We start from the raw sequence: 20,965 nt of genomic DNA on the forward strand, positions 1-20,965 counted from the left end.
GAACAAATCTCCTTCAACGTTCAAAATGACCAAAGTGACGACTGCAGGCGTTTCTCTCAGTTGGTTGTGTTCAGGGACAAAGCAGCTAAATACACTGAGACTGCTCCACATTGTTAGTGAGTTAACTCTGGATATCTGTAGGTTTTGTCAACCTTGGAGTGAACAAAAGCAGAAAAACAGTAAAAGATGCAGACAGTGAAAGTCTGGTTTATTATTTAATAAATACAATGAAACATTTTACAGTCCACAGAGCAAAGAAGCATACATGATAAATAGATACACATAACATGGACAGTGAGAAGTAAAACTCATCGTCTTACCAGATGTTATATTCTGTAAACTTAAAATAAACCACAGAAATTAGAGTTTAGTGTTTTAAAGTCATATATTAAAAAACATGAGTCAACATTACTGAAGTGACACTTTAACGATGCTTCATGTCACAGTGTTTATGATGATAAAACATGTTCTCTCATTAGTAGATGTCTGCGCTGTCACTTGTCATGAAAATGTCCAGAACCAGGGTTCAAGCTTCCTCTTCAATTACCATTGATCATTAATAGGGTCACAAAAGATTTGTCACATTATCCCCATAAACAACACGATTTATATAAATCATTGTGACACAAATATTTAGATTCTTGTTTCACAATGTGCACGAACTCAAAATCTTTAGAGTTTCATATTTAAAAAGTATCGCAAATAATACATTTATACCATTGTATGAGCTACACTTCTTGTAAAAAAACTGATTGCAAATGTGTTTGAGAAAAGCTCCTGTCGTGACCTTCCTTCTGTGAGGGCACACACACTCACACACACACACTCACACTCACACACACTCACACACACACACTCACACTCACACACACTCACACACACACACTCACACTCACACACACACACTCACACTCACACTCACACACACTCACACACACACACTCACACTCACACACACACACTCACACTCACACACACTCACACAGAGAGAGAGAGAGGGAGAGAGGGGGAGATCATTAATACAAAGGATTGGAGCCGTTTTTGGATTTTCACTTGTTGTTGGCTTTAATATGAACGGTCACATAAAATTCATTCCAATTTTTTTGCCTTTGCTTCAATTAGGATGGTTCTTTAAATCTACAACACCTTCCTTTTCATAACGTTTACTGACATAGTAAGGAAGTAGCTAGGGAACTCAGTAAGTATGAGCAACAATAGCTTAGGGACAGTTTCTCCAATAAAGAGGATTTCATCATCTGCAGTTTGTCAAAAAGTGGCGTATTAAAAACAATTCAGCAGACCCTCAGAGTGCGGATACAATCTGTGTTCAGCTGTAGAGGTACGCTTCATGTACTTATCAACATACAGTTCAGAGGCTTGCATTAGATTAGGTGCTTGGGCATCTTTTATTTAGCACGGTTATACTATTGTGAATGTAGCTATATAAATATGCTCAAGAGTCTATCATATGTTTGACATGCAACTAAAAATTCGAAAATATATTTTTTAAATCAGTAACTTTGCAAATTTAGAGAAATTGTTTTCGGACAACATATGTGTCACATTTTAAACAGGGTTTGAATAATCAGCGCTGACATACAGACATTTATGCCCTGGGTATAACAGACATGCTTACCTTGTGAAAGGCCCTCGGATTTCTTGGAGCAGAGAAACACGCTGTATTGTTGCTTTTCTCTATTGTATAAGCAGCGCCCGACTGTCAGAAACGCTCTGTGCGGGTAGCAAAGTCAGCTCCAACGCACCTGCAGGCATCCGTGTGAAAGAAAGGTGTCGCTGCAGCTAGGCTCTCAGGATAGTCAGGCTTTTATTTATATTTGCGGCATTCTGGTGCGTTAAAACTAGCAGCCTCTGTGTCTCGCTTGGATCACCATTCCGAAAATTCAGATATTTAAATAAAATGGGGAATTGGCTAGTGATGAGGAGCCACTTAGATCCGTAAAATGAGGTTTGATTAAATTAAACTCTTATGAACAGCGATGAATTCTACCTCTGCTGATGTGTAATAATTGAGTGTTACTGTTGCAGTGTGTTTGTGACTAGTAGATAATTATAGGGCTAGTTGCATTAAAGGAACATTGGGGTTTGATACAGTGCTAGTGTGGCTAGTTAAGAATATGTGGTTTTTAGAAGTATCCAAAGAAAAAGTTTATTTCTAAAAGGATGCCTGTTATTTGTGGTACTCTGTTTAAAAACTAATAGGCCCTGTGTCTTTCAGAGCGCAAAAGACAAGTGAAATGCTCCTAAACTAGTTAAATTAAATCATCTATGTCTAAATAACAGAGCGCTCAGACCTGTACAGTCCTTAAAAACAGTTTAATTAAAACACCTAATGGTTTCATTAAATAAAACGCCGATTAAACACTTATGAACTCACATGACCCATGAACTCACATGCACGAGCAAAGCCACCTGCTACAGGGGGACACACACGCGTACGTGCACTCACATGAACGTGCAGGGTGGGGGTGGCGTGGGGTGGCGGTTGGGGGTGAGGGGTGTGGGGGGTAAAAAAAGTACAGGTATATTACTACTGCTGCACATTAGAGCTGTGAAACGTTAAAGTGGATCCACTGAAACATTTAAGCTTACTGTCCCACAGCCTGATTAAGGAGACGTGGAAATTGTTTTGGTAGATCTCCGGTTTATAATAGCAGCAACATTAACGAGACTGGGACAGCTCTGTCTTAACGTGGCGACTCCCTTTATTGCCAAGCTGCAACAACAAACACACAAGGCACGACCACCAGAGGGGGCTGCATGAACCAATGAATTAGACCTTACCATAACAGAAATTACTGCAGTTTGTGGCACATCAAAGGCATGAAGTTCCCTCTTTACAAAGTGATGATGAAACTGTGGCACTTGGTCACAGCAAGAATTTCTCAGACTAGTGACTGAACTGTGATCCAAACTGAGCTTTAGTTTGAGAAGCATTCAGATCCACACGTGTGTCATCCAGGAGCAGCAGCAGCACAGGAAGCAAAGCTGCCTTTGAATCAGAGACATAAATGTGTTGTTTTCATTTAGCAACAGGTTAAAGTGACACGTCACTAACACTGAGGGCAAGAAACTTAAAAGCGGAGCTTAACAGCGGGAGAGGATATTTGTTTTTTACAGTGATGTTGTTGAGGCCTCAATAATCTATGCTGATTATTGAGGGAGGATGAAGTCTGGTTTACGATTGTAGAGGAGAAGAAGAAAAGTCAGACATCAGATGTGTATGAGATCTTTGGTTTTGAAGATGAAACTCTGCCCTACTCTCTGACCATCATCGATACTCCTGGTTATAGAGACACCAGAGGGATCCAACATGATGACATCATCAGTCACAGATTGTTGGACTTGTTTGGATCAGATGATGGAGTCCATGAAGTTCATGCAGTGGGTTTGGTCATGAAGGCGAGTGATAATCGACCGACTGCTGTACGTCTTTGATTCAGTGATGTCTCTCTTTGGAAAAAACTTATTGAAAAACACTGTAGCTCTGATCACACACTCAGATGGAAGCAGACCTGAAAATGCTTTTAAAGCTCTTGAAGATGCAAAATTTAAATGTGGCAAAAATAAGAAGAATCAGCCAGTTTACTTCCTGTTTGATAACTGCCAGCATCAAGACTGAAGAGAGAAAAATGGAGTTTTTAGAAATTTATAGGAAGTTACACAGACAAACATGGATCAATGACAGACTTCTTGGGAAAATCTAATCCTCAAAAACCGATGACAGCAGTTGAAGTGTTAAATGAATCAGACTGAAAGCCTCCATCCAAAACCTGAAAGAGGGAATCAAGCTGACTGAAGTGAAACAGAGAGAAATCAGAAACATGAAAGAAGCCCTGAAACAGACAGGAAATAAAATAGAAATTAAGAAAATATTGAGTCTTTCAGAAAATCTTGAAAATGAAATGAAACAGCTGACAGCAGAGAAGTCACAGTTCCTGGACGAGTCCTACCAACATGTTGTCAGACTGGAGCAGATCGCTCTTAAAGCTGATTCAGCATCCACTATTAGTGAAACTTAAAAGAGTGTGTTTAATATATAAAGTCTTACACTCCCTTGCTCCACCACCACTAAAGCAGTTCATTAGGCATAAAGAAAGCTCAGACAGGACCACTCGAGCTACAATCCGAGGAGACTTGTTTATACCCCACAGACGGACAGCATTTGGGCAGAACGTCCTCTCTGTTAAGGGTGGCCATCTGTGGAACAGTCTTCCTCAACCCATTAGAGAATGCTCTACACTCAATTTGTTTAAGGCAAAGGTTAAAAACTGGTTATGGACAAATCAAGTGTGTGATCATGTATGAATTGTATAGTTTTAATGTTTTATTTGGGAACAGAATGGTGTGTATGTGTAAGTTTGGTGATGGAGTTTTTATTATGAATGAATGATGAATTTTTATGAATTATTATGTCTATTTTTTTATGTTTAAGGACAACAGATGGAAATTAGCCTTTGGCTATAATCTGGCATGTTTACATTCATGTAATTTTTTTTTTTTTTACATTTATGTTCATTAACATGCACTGTCCTAAATAAATAAATGAAATATTGTCCACTTGGACTTCCTGATTGAGAAGATGAAGCAGAAAGGAGACACAGAGAAGGTCCAGAAACTGGAGGAGATGAAAAGGTGAGTGGACGAAGGAGCCAAAGCACATGTTGGTACGAGCTTCTTTTTTTTTTTTTTTCTTTTTTGCCTGTCCCGTTTGGCTCTTTTGCCATCAGAATTATTGTCTAAAGGCAAAGAAAGATGCCCAACGGATTTACTTTACCAAATTGACCATCCCAGCCTTGCCGTAATGGTCCATTTGATTCACCTTTTATTGTTTATTTTATTTTCACTTGCTGAATACGGGACAGACTTGACTGGGGGAAAGAAGGGGAGAAAGAAAGAGGGAAAGAGAAACACCTGAGAAGAGGGACGGGGGAGAAGGGCAAAAAAACAAAAACCAACAGAATGGGCAGAAAAAAAAAAAAAAAAAAAAAAAAAGAAATCCATCTATCAATCACCTGTTGAGAAAGAAAAAAGAAAACAAGCAGAGGAGAACAAGAGTAATAGAATAAACAACATCACAATGATATATGGGAATATGACAGTAAATACTAAATATTAAACATTATTGTGCAGCACGTAAGATCGACAGCGCACAGTGTGCTTTGAGGTAGGAGCCAAAAAGGGTGTAGTTTGTGTGTGTGATCACCCGTGTGTACACCTGTGAGCATGGACGCGCTTGTTTTTTTAAAAGGTTCCTTCATGTAATGATCTGCTAGAGGGTGTGGGGGGGCCACAGCCCCGTCCTCCAGGGCATGAAGCAGGTATGGAGGAGATCAAAACTCCAGACATCCAGAGGCCCCCAGAACACAAGAGACCAAGGAAGACCAACAGAGGGGCAGCCGTGCCACTGTCCCAGAAAGAGCTGAGGAGAGCCCCAGATGAGGGGTCATTCAGCAGCCGCGGAGCAGAAGCCAGGGGGGGTTGCAGTGACGCGCCCGTGAGCTCCGCCGGCAGCCAGCTGTGCCTGAGTGACCGAGCCCCAGGCCGAGAGGCCGGGGGCACCCCACCTCCGAAGTGGCCCGAGCGAGCCCCAGGCTCCAGGCCCCGATAAGCGGCCGCCAAGGAGTGAGCCGGTGTGTACCTGGACGCCCATACCCAGACACAAAGAACCACCAACGCACCGACGTCTGAGGGAGTCCGCCACTGGCAGGGGAAGTGGTGATGGGGGGAGATAGGCCTCCATACCTTGGAGGGCCTGAGATGTCCCCAGAGAGGTGGCGTCTGATACCCAACCTGACATATAGACACAGACATACAGGCACACACAGATACAAACATCCATTCCCACCCTCATGCTCTCATATGCACTTACTCAACACTCACCCAACGTGGAGACAAACATAAAGAGACGCTGTACACACAATCACACTCCCCAAGCGTACTCTACGAACCGGGTCTAGGTACCCTTGCCCCTGGAGGGGGGAACTGCACCCAGACCCAGGTGGTGTAACCCTTTTCCCTGCGGTGGGGAGAGGCAGACCGCCCCGACTCCGCAGCAGCAGGGAGGCCCCACACTCCAGACCGCAGTCGGACGGCCAACTCCTCCTTCTAGCCCCCCGCTCCAGCAGGCCGCAGAGAACGGGGGTGAGAGAAGACTCCAAACCTCCCTCCACCTGCTCATTGTAGTGTTGATGCATGTATGTTCTAAGGTGCATTTAAAACCCAGGAGGGCGTGGAGCTACCTGCCAGAGAGCAGCAGGTAAGCGCATAGCCCCTCCTGATAGCCCTCAATGTCTACATGTATTTAAAATTGAGAGGTGGGCAACGACGCCAGGGGTGAGGTGTACACCCTGATGGTCTTTTGGAGTCCGTGTAGCGTGCCCACCCCCAAGATCCTATATGAGAGTGTGAGTAAAGTGAATGTCTAAGTTGTGGGATAAAATTGAGGCAGAGGCAGCCAGAAGGGGACGGGGGGGGGGGGGGGGGGGTAGCAGCCTCCTCTGCACCCTGGTGACACACCCCTACTCCAAGGCCCTGCATGTGTGGGTGGTTGTGGTGGAGCGGGAAGAGGGAGGCAGCTGGAGATGGGGAGGGAAGGAAGGGAGGGGCAAGTGACCCCTCCCTGGGGCCAGCTCCCCCGCTGACCCCAGTAGGCACCCCCATACTCTGCAACCCGCCAGGGAAAGGGGGCCCAGGCCCATCCAGACCGGGGCCCAGTGCAGCAGCACCGCCCGGCCCCACAGAGCCCGGGACAGTCCACCCGACCCCACCTCAGAGAAAACTGCACCCACCCCACCATCCACTCATCTTCCAGACTACATAAGACAATAGACGCCCAGGCTGAGATCTTCCTCCACCTCTCCTGTATCTCCCCCTCCTGCAGAGAGAGTTCCTGAAGAGAGGAGACCTCCTGCAAGATGTAACAACCTCCCCCACCAGTCGAAGAGCCCCCCAGGTGGCTCGACGCACCGGCGGCACCCTGCGCCAGGGCTGGGCCCCCATGCACCCACCCGCCCACAACCCCGGCAACACACCAACCAGGACCCAAGCCCCGGAGGCCCGGCCAGGGCCCAAGCCCAGAGACGGAGCGCCCCCAGAACCTCACGCCCATCCCGGACCCACCCAGGGGCAGCCAGGCTACCAGGTCAGTAACCCACGTCCGTCAGCACAGACCCTCCCCTAGCCCCGCTGCACGCAGCCACGTTGGTACGAGCTTCAACAAATTCCATCAGCTATCAGAAACATTGGGAGATCCTTCCCCTGCTGTCAAACAAGTAAAGAAGCATCAGGCAGCCCCGATACTCTCTATACTACATGTTCAGATGTACACCACATGTTTGCTTGTTTTTGCTAACAGATGGCACATTACTATTAAAAAAGACTAATTACTTATTGATTACTGATCAGCACTGACATCTCTACTCAGAGAGAAGTCAGTTTCAAAATGTTTTCATGCTAAGGAGAAGTTCCAGTGCCTCAGTGTTTGTGTCAGGAAGAGCAGTTTTATGCATCTGACATCAAATCTGTCCCAAATACAACATGTGGCTCCAGCTGTTTGTCACAGTCCTGGGTCATGTGACCCAGCATTTTGAGTTTATTGTTGTATTTGTGATTTCTTAGGTATATTTAAAGGATGTTAAGTTTTAGTATTATTAACAGTTTGCCTTTAGTTTTCAGTCTAGTTTAGATTACTCTCTGTATTCTTAGTTATGAGTCTGTTCTAGTATATTACATGGTCTGTCTTGTCCTCAGTGTTTCAGTATGTCTGTGTCTAAAGCTCCTTTTCAAGAAATGATTTTCATTAAAATTCTGCCTGGTCTTGTGTCTCTGTGTTTCTGTAACATAATTCAGAACTTAATAACAAGCTGAAATTTTCCTCCTGACACCAACGATCAGCTCAACAGACCCTCATTTGACCTGCATACATTCTGCTCACCTGTCAGCTGGTTAACACCTGGTGCTGATTGGGGAAACACACAGGTTACCTGGTGATAGTCACAGTCTAATGTGGGCAGCTGCTGTTCAATATAACATCACCACAATATTGTGCACAAAATAAGTAAATGTAGTTTGTTTCCTGAGCTTAGAGCTGCTGAAACTTGTGTTTCCCTCAGAGTGACTGACCCGAGTTGAAGATGATAAACAGGATTTAAAATGAGGAGCAATGGACACTGAGCAGCAGATCAGCCTACAAGAAACACATGATTTCATCCAGGTTCCTGAAACTTGTATCCAATCTGACTCATCTAATGCTAAGAGCTTTATTTATCAGTGTGAGACATGTGCTAGTACGTTTCTTTGAGACAATCATTGGACTAAAATGAAGGTAAAGATGAGAAGTATATTTATTGTTTGAGGTGTCTGTAGTGAATTGCTAAATGACTCATTCTCAGAATTAAATTCCCAGCACCCTGAACTCATTTATTATTTTAAGGTATAATAAAACATTACAAATACACAGTGGTGACGTTTGATATTACCAGATTTATTTATTTTTTGCCTTATTATTGTTTCTAAGAAAAATGAGAGCCACATATTAGCATATTTGTTTAAAATTTTGATAGAACAGTAGCAGTATAATGTCCTCGTAAGTGGATATCAGGCCCTTATAGAGCAAAATTCAGTATTTTGGTCTAAATAACCCAAAATAGGATGTCCACATATGTGGACACCAGGTCCTAGGAGGTTAAGCTATAATAAAACATTACAAATACACAGTGGTGACGTTTGATATTGCCCATAACACCTGAGATTGATTATTTAAGATGATTTATTTTTCACAACATCCATCAACTGTCTGCCACCATCACCAGTTAATCTGAGTTAATTAACCCTCTCGAGGCAGGCATTGCCGATTTGCAACAGTTAAAAACTAACAACCTGATTACCCCACATACATATTTTATGAGGTTTTTTTACTCAGAAGTACCACTGCAGGACTTGGTTGTGCATTAGCAACAAAAAACTTAATTTGAGCCTGAGAGGGTTAAAATAATTGTTGTCTGAAGAAAATAATGATGTGTGTATGCATTTGCACTGGCACAAACTGGAAAGCTTATTTTGCCAAGGTCTTTAATCAAATATCAGATACACTGACAAACGGAGACGAATCTGCAGAGCCAACATCTGGAACACAGGGAGTGAAAAACATGAACAAATGTAACCAGTTCCCATAAAAACCAGTTAACATGGAACACTGGTTTGTCTGGTGTGGCAGCTTTTTACTAGTTGATAATTCACTGACAACCAAAACAAAATGAATACTGGCACAAACTGACTCTGAGGCTGTTTCTCAATATGTGTACTTGTGTTCTCGTGGAATGGTAAATGGACTGGTTCTTATATAGCGCTTTTCTACTCTGTCTGAGCACTCAAAGCGCTTTATACAACTAATTCATTCACCCAATCACACAAGCACTTCTTCTACGTTTAAGTGCTGAGTATCTAACATTCATACACATTCACACTCCGATGGATGCATCGGAGAGCAACATGGGGTTAGTATCTTACCCAAGGATATTTGGCATGCAGACAAGGAGCAGCCTGGGATCGAATCACCGACCTTCTGGTTAGTGGCTGATCTGCTCTACCACCTGAGCTACAGCCACCCCGTGGACTTGTGATACATCATCAGTTACAGACCAATTAACACCATGTTGGTGTTAATTATTATTATCATTATCATTGGGGTGGCTGTAGCTCAATAGTTTCGTCACGCTTACTGTCTAAGGACAGTGCTAGCAAGCACTCTCTGCTTATGACCAAAAAAAACCCAAAACGGGAAGTTTTAGGAGTGACGGCGAGAGAGAGAGAGACAGAGCAGAAAAAGAGAGAGAGCGAGTTTTGAGATGTGAGAGATTTGTGACGTTTAGCGTGTTTGGAGTGTGTAGTTAATGTGTTGTCTTGTGTAGTTAGTGTGTTGTGTTGTGGATAGTTTTGTGTTGTGTGTCAGAACAATGAGGCGACTGCTGTCTCCAGGTAGAAACAGGAGTGATGCACCTGCTGCTGTCAGACCTGCAGGTATCAGGCTGTGATGTTCTCACAGTGGCACAAATAACTTGTGTGGCATCTTATTGAAGAACAGCTGATTGTTCTGTAAATAGTTTGAAATGGTTATTAAAAAAATCAAGGTAAAAGGTAAATGGCTGCACATAACTTTGTTGTTTGCAAAACTTGTGCATAGGATTTTAAAATTGACAATTTATATTTGCATTTAAAGTTATGAAATATGATTCATTAAACATGTTTGTGGTTGTTACAGTAAAAATTATAACTTTTTCTACTCCGATTTTATATTTTTTGTCTGATTTTAGATCAATTGTGTTAATACAGTATGTCAAAATGAAAACATGACTGTAAATTCAGACACGTGAGGTTGTGCTGAAGATATCAAGCAAGGCAAAGGAAATAGTTTTTAAACCCCAGAGGGTTAAATGTTTTTTACAGTAACGCAATAGTTACTTTTCAAGTAATTAATTACTTTTAGAATATTGTAACTCAGTTACTAACTCAGTTACTTTTTTGAAGAAGTAACTAGTAACTATAATTAATTACTTATATATATATATATATATATATATATATATATATATATATATATAGATAGATAGATATAGTTGTTATATTGTTGACCCACTACTGGTTATGCGACTTATCACATGATCAATAGTGGGTCAGCGACATGCTTTCTTTCCCTCTCAGGTTTAAATATCTGGGATCTCCACCGTTTGGTTTTAGAACTGTAGAAGCTTCTCGGATGAAAGGTCTTCAAGAAACTTAAAGAAGTCTCTTTTTTCTTTCCAAGCTCCTTAGATCACCATGACCTGGATGACTGAGAACCTACAGACATATTGACCTGGTTTCTAGATCACGGGCATTTGCTTGGTGGCCCGGTGACTTTTTTTCTTTGTAACGGTATAAACAATGAAAGGTGGTGGATTGGCCAGATGCTGGTCGGTGTGTAAAAATAACTCAGTTGTTTGGTGGTGGCTATGGCGGAGCTTCCTCAGATTCAGATGGATAAAAAGTCTTTTTTTGTTTCAAAATAGCTGATAACTATTCGCTGATAGCTGCCAACATCTGCGCACAAATATAATTCTATAAAGTGGTTCTATATAGTGTGTAACCGTTAATATAGAGCGTTATTAAATTTATTGCTAATGCGATCATATGGCACACTGACTTCTGAGGAAATTTTAAATGGCACTCGTCATCAGAAAGGTTGCCTACCCCTGTTTTAGAGAGATCGGTCTAGATAATCTGCAACAGGTTCCCTGCAGGGTGCGAGAGAGTTTAGGTAATTTAATTGACCAAGCCTTAGAAGATGCCCCATCAGGGAGCATGTTGAATGTTGTGTTACAAGGACCATCCCTAGCCAGTGATGTGCAGTGTGTGTTACAATCAGATGATGATTATAATACAGATTTATTCCTTGAGGAAATTATGCAAGTGCTTCATAGTAATGACGAGTCTATATCATTAGACGAACTTGAATTTATCGCCACAGTTGCTCATAACAGGAGCGGCGGTGTTCGTTTGAGATTAGGGAAAGTGACTTATGATGACATCTTGCTAAAAAAAGGGAGACATCTGTATAATCCTCAAAATAGCAATAACAACCTGTGTTTTTGTCTGTGCTTGGCGCATGCTCTCAACGCTGAGGTGTCTGAGGATGAGAAACTACTCTGTGCAAAGCAGCTACACATTGATGCAGGGCTCGACCCCAGGCAGCAGGTTTCTTTCGCCAATGTCAGCAGTTTTGAAAAACACCTAAATGTTAAAATCGTCATATTCCACCATACTGCAGGGCGAAAACAGCTACAGTGTTTCAAAACACACGACACACCGCACCCTCAAACCATATATATGTATTTACACGACGGTCATTATTATGTCATTGAAAGCACAACAGGGTTTTTTGGGGTTAGCTGTTTTTGTAATTATTGTTAGAGTACATATCAGACTCCACTGTGCCACACATGTAAATTCAGATGCAATGTATGCTTTACACTGTGTCAAAACTACCCGTCACAGACTGTGAAATGTGCAGACAGTAAACGTGTCTGTAAGTCGCAGCATTGCTACCATCAGCACAAACTAGTAGAACCGGTACATAATCTAATACCGTGTGATCGTATGAAATACTGTGAAACATGTGTTATGGTATACAGGAAGTCAGACAAATCAGAACACAAATGTACCCCAAGTGCATGTACACTCTGTGGAGAACGCATGGTAGACAGTGGCATGAATCACGAGTGTTTTATTCAACCTGATGAAATGAAAAAACCTCATGAAAAATACATAATATATGATTTTGAGACCCGGTAGCATCACGGAAAGCATGAGGCCGTTTTTGTGTGCGCAATGGATATGCATGGAAAAAATTCTGTTTCAACACATTAAATTGTGTGGCTGCATTCGTTGGGCACTGCAGAAGGCCTAAATACCGTGGCTATACATTTATAGCCCATAATTCTTCGGGTTTCGACAGCTATATTCTCTTGGAATACCTCGTCAAACAGGGTATTGCTCCGGGTGTAATAATGAGAGGGAGTCGTGTCGTTCTAATGTATGACAAATCCTGTGATCAGAGATGGATAGACTCATTTAGCTTTCTGCCCATGCGTTTGGCCAAAACACCTTCTGCCTTGGGATTCGAGGACCTTGAAAAAGGCTTCTTTCCACACACATTTAACACAAGGGCTAACGAATTCTATGTAGGTCCTTATCCTGCCCCGTCTTTTTACGGGTATGAAAAATTGTCTGAATGTGAAAAGGAGAAATTTATGGCGTGTTGATCAGAATACAACATTTTCAGACGTGTCTCTTGAATGGCTTCAATACGAAGCCCACAGACAAAACATTGTTATCAAGCATGCTCTCAGAGGTGGTGAACAAAAAGTAGGACCTTATTTTGTGGATGGATTTGATGCTTCCAGCAGAACTGCATATGAATTCTTTGGGTGTTTCTATCACGGTTGTCTCCGCTGCTACCCGGAGAGTGATGTTAACCCTGCCACCAAGCTGTCATATGGCGAGTTGTATCATGCAAGCTGTGAGAAGGTGAATGCTCTAAGAATGCATTATGGTCTTAATGTCGTGGTCATGTGGGGGTGTGATTGGTCGTCATTAAAGTCGACTGATCAGTCAGTCAATGAATTTATGCACAAATACAAAAAGCCTGAGCCTCTGGACCCTAGAGACGCGTTGTTTGGGGGGAGGACTAATGCGATGAAACTACCACAAGGCTGATGATGGTGGAGATGAAAAGATCAGATACTATGATTTTACAAGTCTTTACCCCACTGTTCAGTGCACGAAAAATTATCCAATAGGTCACCCTTAGATCATATACAATAATTTTGACAGAGTCAAAAATTATTTCGGGTTTGTTAAGTGCACTGTGCTTCCTCCAAGAGGTCTGTTTCATCCTGTTCTGCCCTACAAGTGCCACAATAAGCTGATGTTTCCTCTCTGCAGAACGTGTGCTGAAGAGCAGCGCCAGCACAGTGATTGTGTGCATGCTGAGAGTGAGAGGCAACTGTCAGGTACTTGGGTTTCTTTTGAGCTTGAAAAGGCTATTCAAAAAGGGTATCAGATTGTCTGCATCACTGAAGTTTGGCACTTCCCTAATAAGACTGACACACTGTTTAAGCCGTATGTCAAAACATTTTTGAAATTCAAGCAGCAGGCATCTGGATACCCGAAAAATGTCAAAACAGCTGAGGAGCAGCAGGAGTTTGTTCAAGACTATTATGAGAGAGAAGGCATCAGACTAGACCCTGCTAAGATTTGTGTAAACAAAGCAATCAGAAGTTGTAATAAACTGCTTCTGAACTCTCTGTGGGGGCGATTCTGCATGCGAACAAATATACCATCTTGCGAGCTGATTACAGACCCTGCCAGATTCAAACAGCTGATGTTCAGTGACCATTATGACGTACGCCAGTTTTGTTTCATCTCTGATGATGTTGCAATGGTTCAGTGGTGTCATGCTGATGGTAGAGGGTCACGGGTGAAGGATGTGAATGTCTTTGTCGGTGCTATGACTACGGCCTATGTGAGGCTCACTCTGTATGACTTGTTAGACAAACTGCAGGAACGCATTCTTTACTGTGACACAGATTCAGTTATCTTCACCTCTCATCCCGGGGAGTGGGTACCCCCTTTAGGACCATACCTCGGCGAGCTGACTGATGAGCTCAATGATGGAGGGTCTGGAGAGGACGATCACATTACTGAGTTTGTCTCTGGAGGTCCAAAATGCTATGCTTATTACACAAAACAGGGCAAGACTCAGGTTAAGTGTAAAGGTGTAACACTCAATGATGTTAATTCTAAAGTCGTTACCCACGAATCGTTACCCACGAACTGTTGGAACACTTTATTTTATTTATTTTTAGGTCTGTCTATCCTGTTACCTATTTAATATTATCTTATTGTTAGAGCTGTTTTTGTTGTGCATCTGCACTTTATTGTTGTCAATGTCTACGCATGGGACAGTGTGAAACGTAATTTCAATTCCTTTGTATGGCAAGTACATTTGAAGAAATTGACAAATAAAGTTTTCTATTCTATTCTATTCTATTCTAAAAGGCTTAGTCAAGGCATTTGTGGCCAACAGGGATGCGGATTTAGTTGCAGAGTCTGACACCATTAAACGCAATAAGAAGAGGTTTCATCTTGGGAATGAAACAGTTGTAAAAAAAGTTCAGGTGGTGTATAACAAGAGAAGGGTGTTGCCTGACTATACAACACTCCCTTATGGATACTGATCAAGCCTTTGATGGGAGGCTCCAGCACCCTTTTAGTTTAGTTATTAGCGGGCCGAGTAATTGTGGGAAGACTTTGTTTGTCAAAAGCATCATTGAAAAAGCATCTACTATTATTTCAACCAAAATTGACAATATTGTTTACATCTACTCCAGGACTCGCAAAATTTCAAAATCCCTGGTAGCCCTTCGGGCAGGGACTCTTCAGTTTTTGGTAGCCCAAAATAAATTTAAGTAGCCCGAATAAAAAAGAGAGCAATTTTTGATTGATGTTTTGTTTCCTGTTTTGTTTCCGTTACAATATTATACATTAAAGTATAATATTGTAACGGAAACAAAACATTAATCAAAAAATTATTGAAAAACAAATTACAACATTGTATAAAAATTACAATCATCAACTCAAATACTTGGTTCTAATTGAACAGAAATTTCTATGAACTTGTAAGAACTGTGTAGGACATGAATCAGTCTGTGTCAGATCCTGAATTTGAAATTTCCACTGAAGTCACGGGTAAGAGGCAAGTGGAACCAAGATCTAGGCCATTTGCTTTTTGAAGTTTGCAAAGACTGCTAAATTTTGCGGTGGTAGTTCACTCTTTGCAACATAGCACGCTGTTTTAAACTGATTTTCAGGTTTATTTTTAGTATGTTATTTGCAATTGGTGTTTGTTCTGGGAAAGATATTGCAGACTGAGCAATAATGCATTTCTTGCATTTCTCATGGGTTCTAATGGGGGCTTTCTTAAAATTACTGGTCCCAGTAACAAAGGCGCTTGTCGACTCAGAAATCGAGGGAAAACCAACAACACACCCGGCAGAACATTATGTTATTTACACGGATGCACATAAGTGGTCTGCATGTGCGCATTCGCTGTCAAAATAAAAACCGCGGTCAAGTCAGCCGTCATTTGTGAGCCGCGGTCAAGCCAGCCGCTTCTTCTCCGCCGCATAAATTTCCTTGCGCTTTTACACCAGTCTTTACGGTAGCGCCGATTCAAAGCCTAGACCCGCGCACACGCGCACACGCGCGAACAGTCACACGTGCACGCGCACACACAAATTGCAATGGAACAGCCCAATACAGCCATTGTGACAGTCTGGTTGCATATTCAAAAATTCATTAAAAATCATTCTTAACAGTTGATGCCAAGATTTTAACACAATCCTCCTCTGGAACACCTACTTTACCTCTGGGCCAAGTTTCACCCAGATTTACTGTAATATTACTCAGAAATTACAGGAAGCTTGTATTCAATGCAATACAATTAATACACTACAATTATGTCCATTTCAAAAATTCATTACAAATCTTCCTGAACTGTTGAGGGCCAACTTTCAACACATTCCTTCTCTGGGACACCTACTTTACCTCTGTGCCACGTTTCAGCCAGATTTACTGTAAAATTCCTCAGAAATTAAAGGAAACTTGTATTCAATGCAATACAGTCAATACAATAGAATTATGTCAATTTCAAAAAGTCATTAAAAATTAGCCTGAATAGTTGAGGTCCAACTTTCAACAAATCTCTCCTCTGGGACACCTGCTGTACCTCTGTGCCAAGTTTCACCCAGATTTACTGTAATATTCTTCAGAAATTGCAGGAAACTTGTGTTCAGTTCAATACAGCCAATACACTACAATTATGTCAATTTCAAAAATTCATTAAAAATCATCCTTAGTAGTTGAGGTCCAACTTTCAACACGTTCCTTCTCTGGGACACCTACTGTACCTGTGTGCCAAGTTTCAGCCAGATTTACTGTAAAATTCCTCAGAAATTAAAGGAAACTTGTATTCAATGCAATACAGTTAATACACTACAATTATGTCAATTTCAAAAAATCATTAAAAATCTTCCTGAATAGTTGAGGTCCAACTTTCAACACCGTCTTACTCTGGGCGACCTACTGTACCTCTGGGCCAAGTTACATCTCAATTCGCTGTAATCTTTATCAAAAATTGTAAGAACAATCATATGTCAAGGCTGGCTGTGTGCCTTTCAAAGTGACACTAAATAACAGAACTCAGGCATATCAGGGAATAATCCAAAAGGTGGTTTTATTAAACAAAAACGACATACAAAATATCCCTAACCCATACTACATAACCTAAAAAGAAACATAGTGGAAGCAAAGGGACACTTAGAAGCACAAGAAAACAATACTATACTGAAAGGGCAAGAGACACAGCCCAAACATAATCCACAACTAAAACGCCAAAAAAACAAGTCATCCCACATAGCAGACGGGTCTTGCCTGGATCTGGTGTCAAGCCGGCACTGCTGGCTGACTTCTGGCATGGTAAATGGTATGTCATCCAGATATGGCCCAGGCCTGGCATAGATGGCACTTTTTATGTGATGGCATGCCACATCTGGCCTGATTGTGGTTTGCTGTATGTGGCCCAGGCTCATAGAAAACAGGTCTGGCCCGGATCCGGCATCAAGCTGGCACTTCTGACTGACTGGTGTCATGGCAGGGTGTATGTCAACCAGATGTGGGCCAGGTCTGGCAATGATGGTGCTATTTATGTTCCTATTTTCCTATTTTAGTTAGAAGATCCAAATGCCATGTTGCAATACTATACTGCTATGGTGGCCAACGTTTCAAATGCAGCTTTGTCAAGTTTGTGAGTGTACACTTTATCCAAAACCTAGTGAGGGTTTACTCATGTTCACCACTGGGTAGCTGTAGCTCAGGAGGTAGAGCAGTTCACCTTCTGATCGGAAGGTTAGTGGTTTGATCCCTGGCTCCTCCAGTCTGCGTGTTAAGAGTGTGAATGTAGTTAGGAAACACTCAGTTTAGAGAAAGTGTGTGATTGGGTGAATGTGACATGTTGTATAGAGCACTTTGAGTAACATGGGAGAGTAAAAAAGCGCTATATAAGAATCAGTCCATTCACTGTCTGAACAGAGTTTTGTCATGTTACTTTTGCACTATTATGTTCCAGCACATGTTGTTATTACATGGCTTGATTAAGGTACACGTTAGGCTGACATCTGGGGCCAGAGCTGAAACTGTTCTGGGCCAGCACAGGGCCAGCAGTGTGTCTGCAACTGGCCTTGTGCTGGCCCATGTGTGGGCCACCTCTGGTAAACCAGATCTGGGCCACCAAAGGGCCGTCATTCTTTGCGGTACACAGGCCATGTGTAAGCACATTGTGTGGGACAGATCCGGGCCATACCAATTTTGCTATGTGGGAGGAATTATGTAAAAATAGAAACATCATAAAAATGAAAATGAACATAAAGTAAAATGTACTGAAAAGAACATCAGTATGGCCATCATTATTTGCTTGGAAAGTCTAAAGTTCCATGGCTTTGAACAGCCAGAGAACGCAATGCCCAGCTTAGAGTGACTAAAAGTAACTTCTTTTAACATTCTGTCATTCTGCTTCTATATCAAAAATCCACTAAAAATAGTCATTTGAAAAAAAATATTCGCCACTTTTCATCAGTTTGGGTTCCTCTGTTCCTCAATTTTTAGAATAGAATCGAATACCTTTGTCACTATACAGTTGTACAGTGAGATACAGAGCACCTCCTACTCATTGCAAACAGCCTGGGGGGGGGGGCTCTATCCGCCTTAGTGCAGCTGCCGTACCATACTGTGATGCAGTAAGTTAGTAGGCTCTCAATGGGTGAGTGGTGGAAGGTCAGCAGAGGATGTCTGGGATTATTGCATTAAAGGCTGAGCTGTAGTCCACGAAGAGCATTCTGGCGTAGCTCTGCCACTGTTCTAGGTGACTCAGCACCGAGTGGAGGGTGATGGCGTCTTCTGTGGATCTGTTTGCACGGTATGCAAACTGGTGGGGGTCGAATTCTGGGGCGAGGTAATCCTTGGTGTGCTGAAGGACTAGTCTCTCAAAGCATTTCATGATTATCGGTGTGAGGGCCACAGGACAATAATAGTTCAGGCTGGAGATGGGAGACTTCTTTGGCACTGGGATGATTGTGGCTGATTTTAGACAGGATGGGATGGCTGCTTCATCCAGTGAGAGGTTGAAGATTCTGGTGAAGATGAGGGTGAGCTGGTGGGCACATGCTCTTAGCACTTTACCATGTATTCCGTCTGGACCGGCCGCCTTCCTGGGGTTCACTGCTAGGAACACACATCTGACATCGTGCTCCGTTACAGTGAATGGAGCGGTGCAGGAACCAGGTGACGATGAGGATGGGAGCAGGGCTGAAGTAGATGAATGCTGCTGTTGTGGTGTTTCAAAGCGGGCGAAGAAGCTGTTTATTTCCTCTGCTAGCTGCACACTCAGGTTTTCTGTTTTCACAGTTCTGCCTCTATGGTTTATGATGTCTATTATTCCCTGCCACACCTCTCGTGTGTTGTTGCTGGACAGGTGGGACCCCTTTACAGGTCAGCTCGAGCAGACCTGTACAGAGCTCTGTCAACAGACCTAAAGTCGGCATCGTGGGCTTTGAGGAGTGTGTAGACCTCGCTGGTCATCCAGGGTTTTTGGTTTGGGAAAACCCGAATGCTTTTGTCCACAGTCACATTTGCAATACAGAACTTGATATAGTCCAGTACTGATCCTGTAAAAGTTTCTAATGCAATATATTATACTTTACCAATGTAACACTGCATGCCAAATCAATTTTGAAAATATCTGTGAATTTTGTATTGAAAAATGCAGGTATCTTTCAGAATTTATTTTTATGTTATCAAAAATGTATTAAAAGTACAAGCATGAAAAATTACAAGAATGCAATAAAAATATAACCAAACAAGCTTAATTTACAGTTTGAAATACAGAACATAATGAAAATATATAAATAACTACCTATTAATCCCCATATCCAAGTATCAAGACGTGTAAGAAAAATTACATTCTTTCCTCAGTTTCTATTAATAAGACTTAAATTTACATGAAATTATTCAAAATTATATACATTATTCATAAGGTGACAAAGAATTCAGAAACAACACGGAGAATGTCTTAATGCATGCTCAATCATCCAGGTAATTAAATCCCTAAAGTTTGATTCTGTTCATTTGGACGTAGCGTTTTCAATGGGAGAAAAGTTTCGTCACTCATCTAAGTGACTTCTGCGGTCTCAGCTGACTGCAGGTTTCCCCAATCTTATAATAATAATAATGGATTGCATTTATATAGCGCTTTTCGAGACCCTCAAAGCGCTTTACAATTCCACTATTCATTCACACACGGGTGGAGGCAAGCTACAGTTGTAGCCACAGCTGCCCTGGGGCAAGGCTGCCATATCGCGCCATCGGCCCCTCTGGCCATCACCAGTAGGCAGTAGGTGAAGGGTCTTGCCCAAGGACACAACGACCGAGACTGTGGGAGCCGGGGCTCGAACCGGCAACCTTCCGATTACAAGACGAACTGCCTACGCTTGAGCCATGATCGCCCTATAAACAGTATGTTGCATTTTCAGTCATTATGCAATGTACTGTTTAAAAGAAAAAACTTTTTTTGCCTTGACAACATACATTCATCTTCATTTCAAATAAGTAGTTATTTTTCACACAGAGAGCAATACCATTCTCCAGCCTCTGCTGTCCAAAACTACTCTGTATTCATCTGGAGGCACTGTGCGTGAAACCACTTTAAATAGCTCTCATGCAGGAACAAAGCAATTGTATAAAATGAAGTGAGGGAATGGAGCTATAAATAGATTAATATAGAGATATGAAAATAAACTTATATATAGACATAGGAACACAAGTTTTAACATTAATGTTTCTGGGATATAATAAACAATATAAGCATACAGGTGTCTAAGCAAACATTGTGGCATACAAAGTGAGAGAGTGCAGTGAGTCATGTTTATTCCTGTTCAATATGTGTCTGACACAAGTGGATGAATTAAAAAGTATGACAGCAGCAGCAACAACAGGCAATGCCTTCCTGATGACTTTCTATCTGTTTACATCTTTTTCTTTGATGCCTGTATCCCAGCTTGAAGAGTCCTGGACCCTTTCAGTGGGTGTGTAGGAAAACAACTCTGGCTTGTCACCCAGTTGGATTTCCTGGTATTTGTAAGATGGCACTATCTACAAATCAGGACACATTAATTATGATATTAAAAAATGACATGATGACATAGTCCTTGGTCAGTTTACCAAGCATTTCTCAGTTTTGTTCTTTATAGTTCTGTTCATCATATCATTGTTTGTGAGTCCTGGATTATTTGATGAT

The 20,965-nt window shown here is 42.0% G+C and overlaps 1 pseudogene; it reads left to right on the top strand.

The window, feature by feature from the left end:
* Positions 1 to 1,961: 1,961 nt before the first annotated feature.
* Positions 1,962 to 14,795, top strand: LOC146371307 (uncharacterized; annotated as a pseudogene).
* The last annotated feature ends 6,170 nt before the right edge of the window (positions 14,796 to 20,965 follow it).

Source organism: Perissodus microlepis, chromosome 16 (assembly GCF_051167445.1).
Source record: "Perissodus microlepis isolate ML-2025 ecotype Zambia chromosome 16, ASM5116744v1, whole genome shotgun sequence".
NCBI lineage: Eukaryota > Metazoa > Chordata > Actinopteri > Cichliformes > Cichlidae > Perissodus > Perissodus microlepis.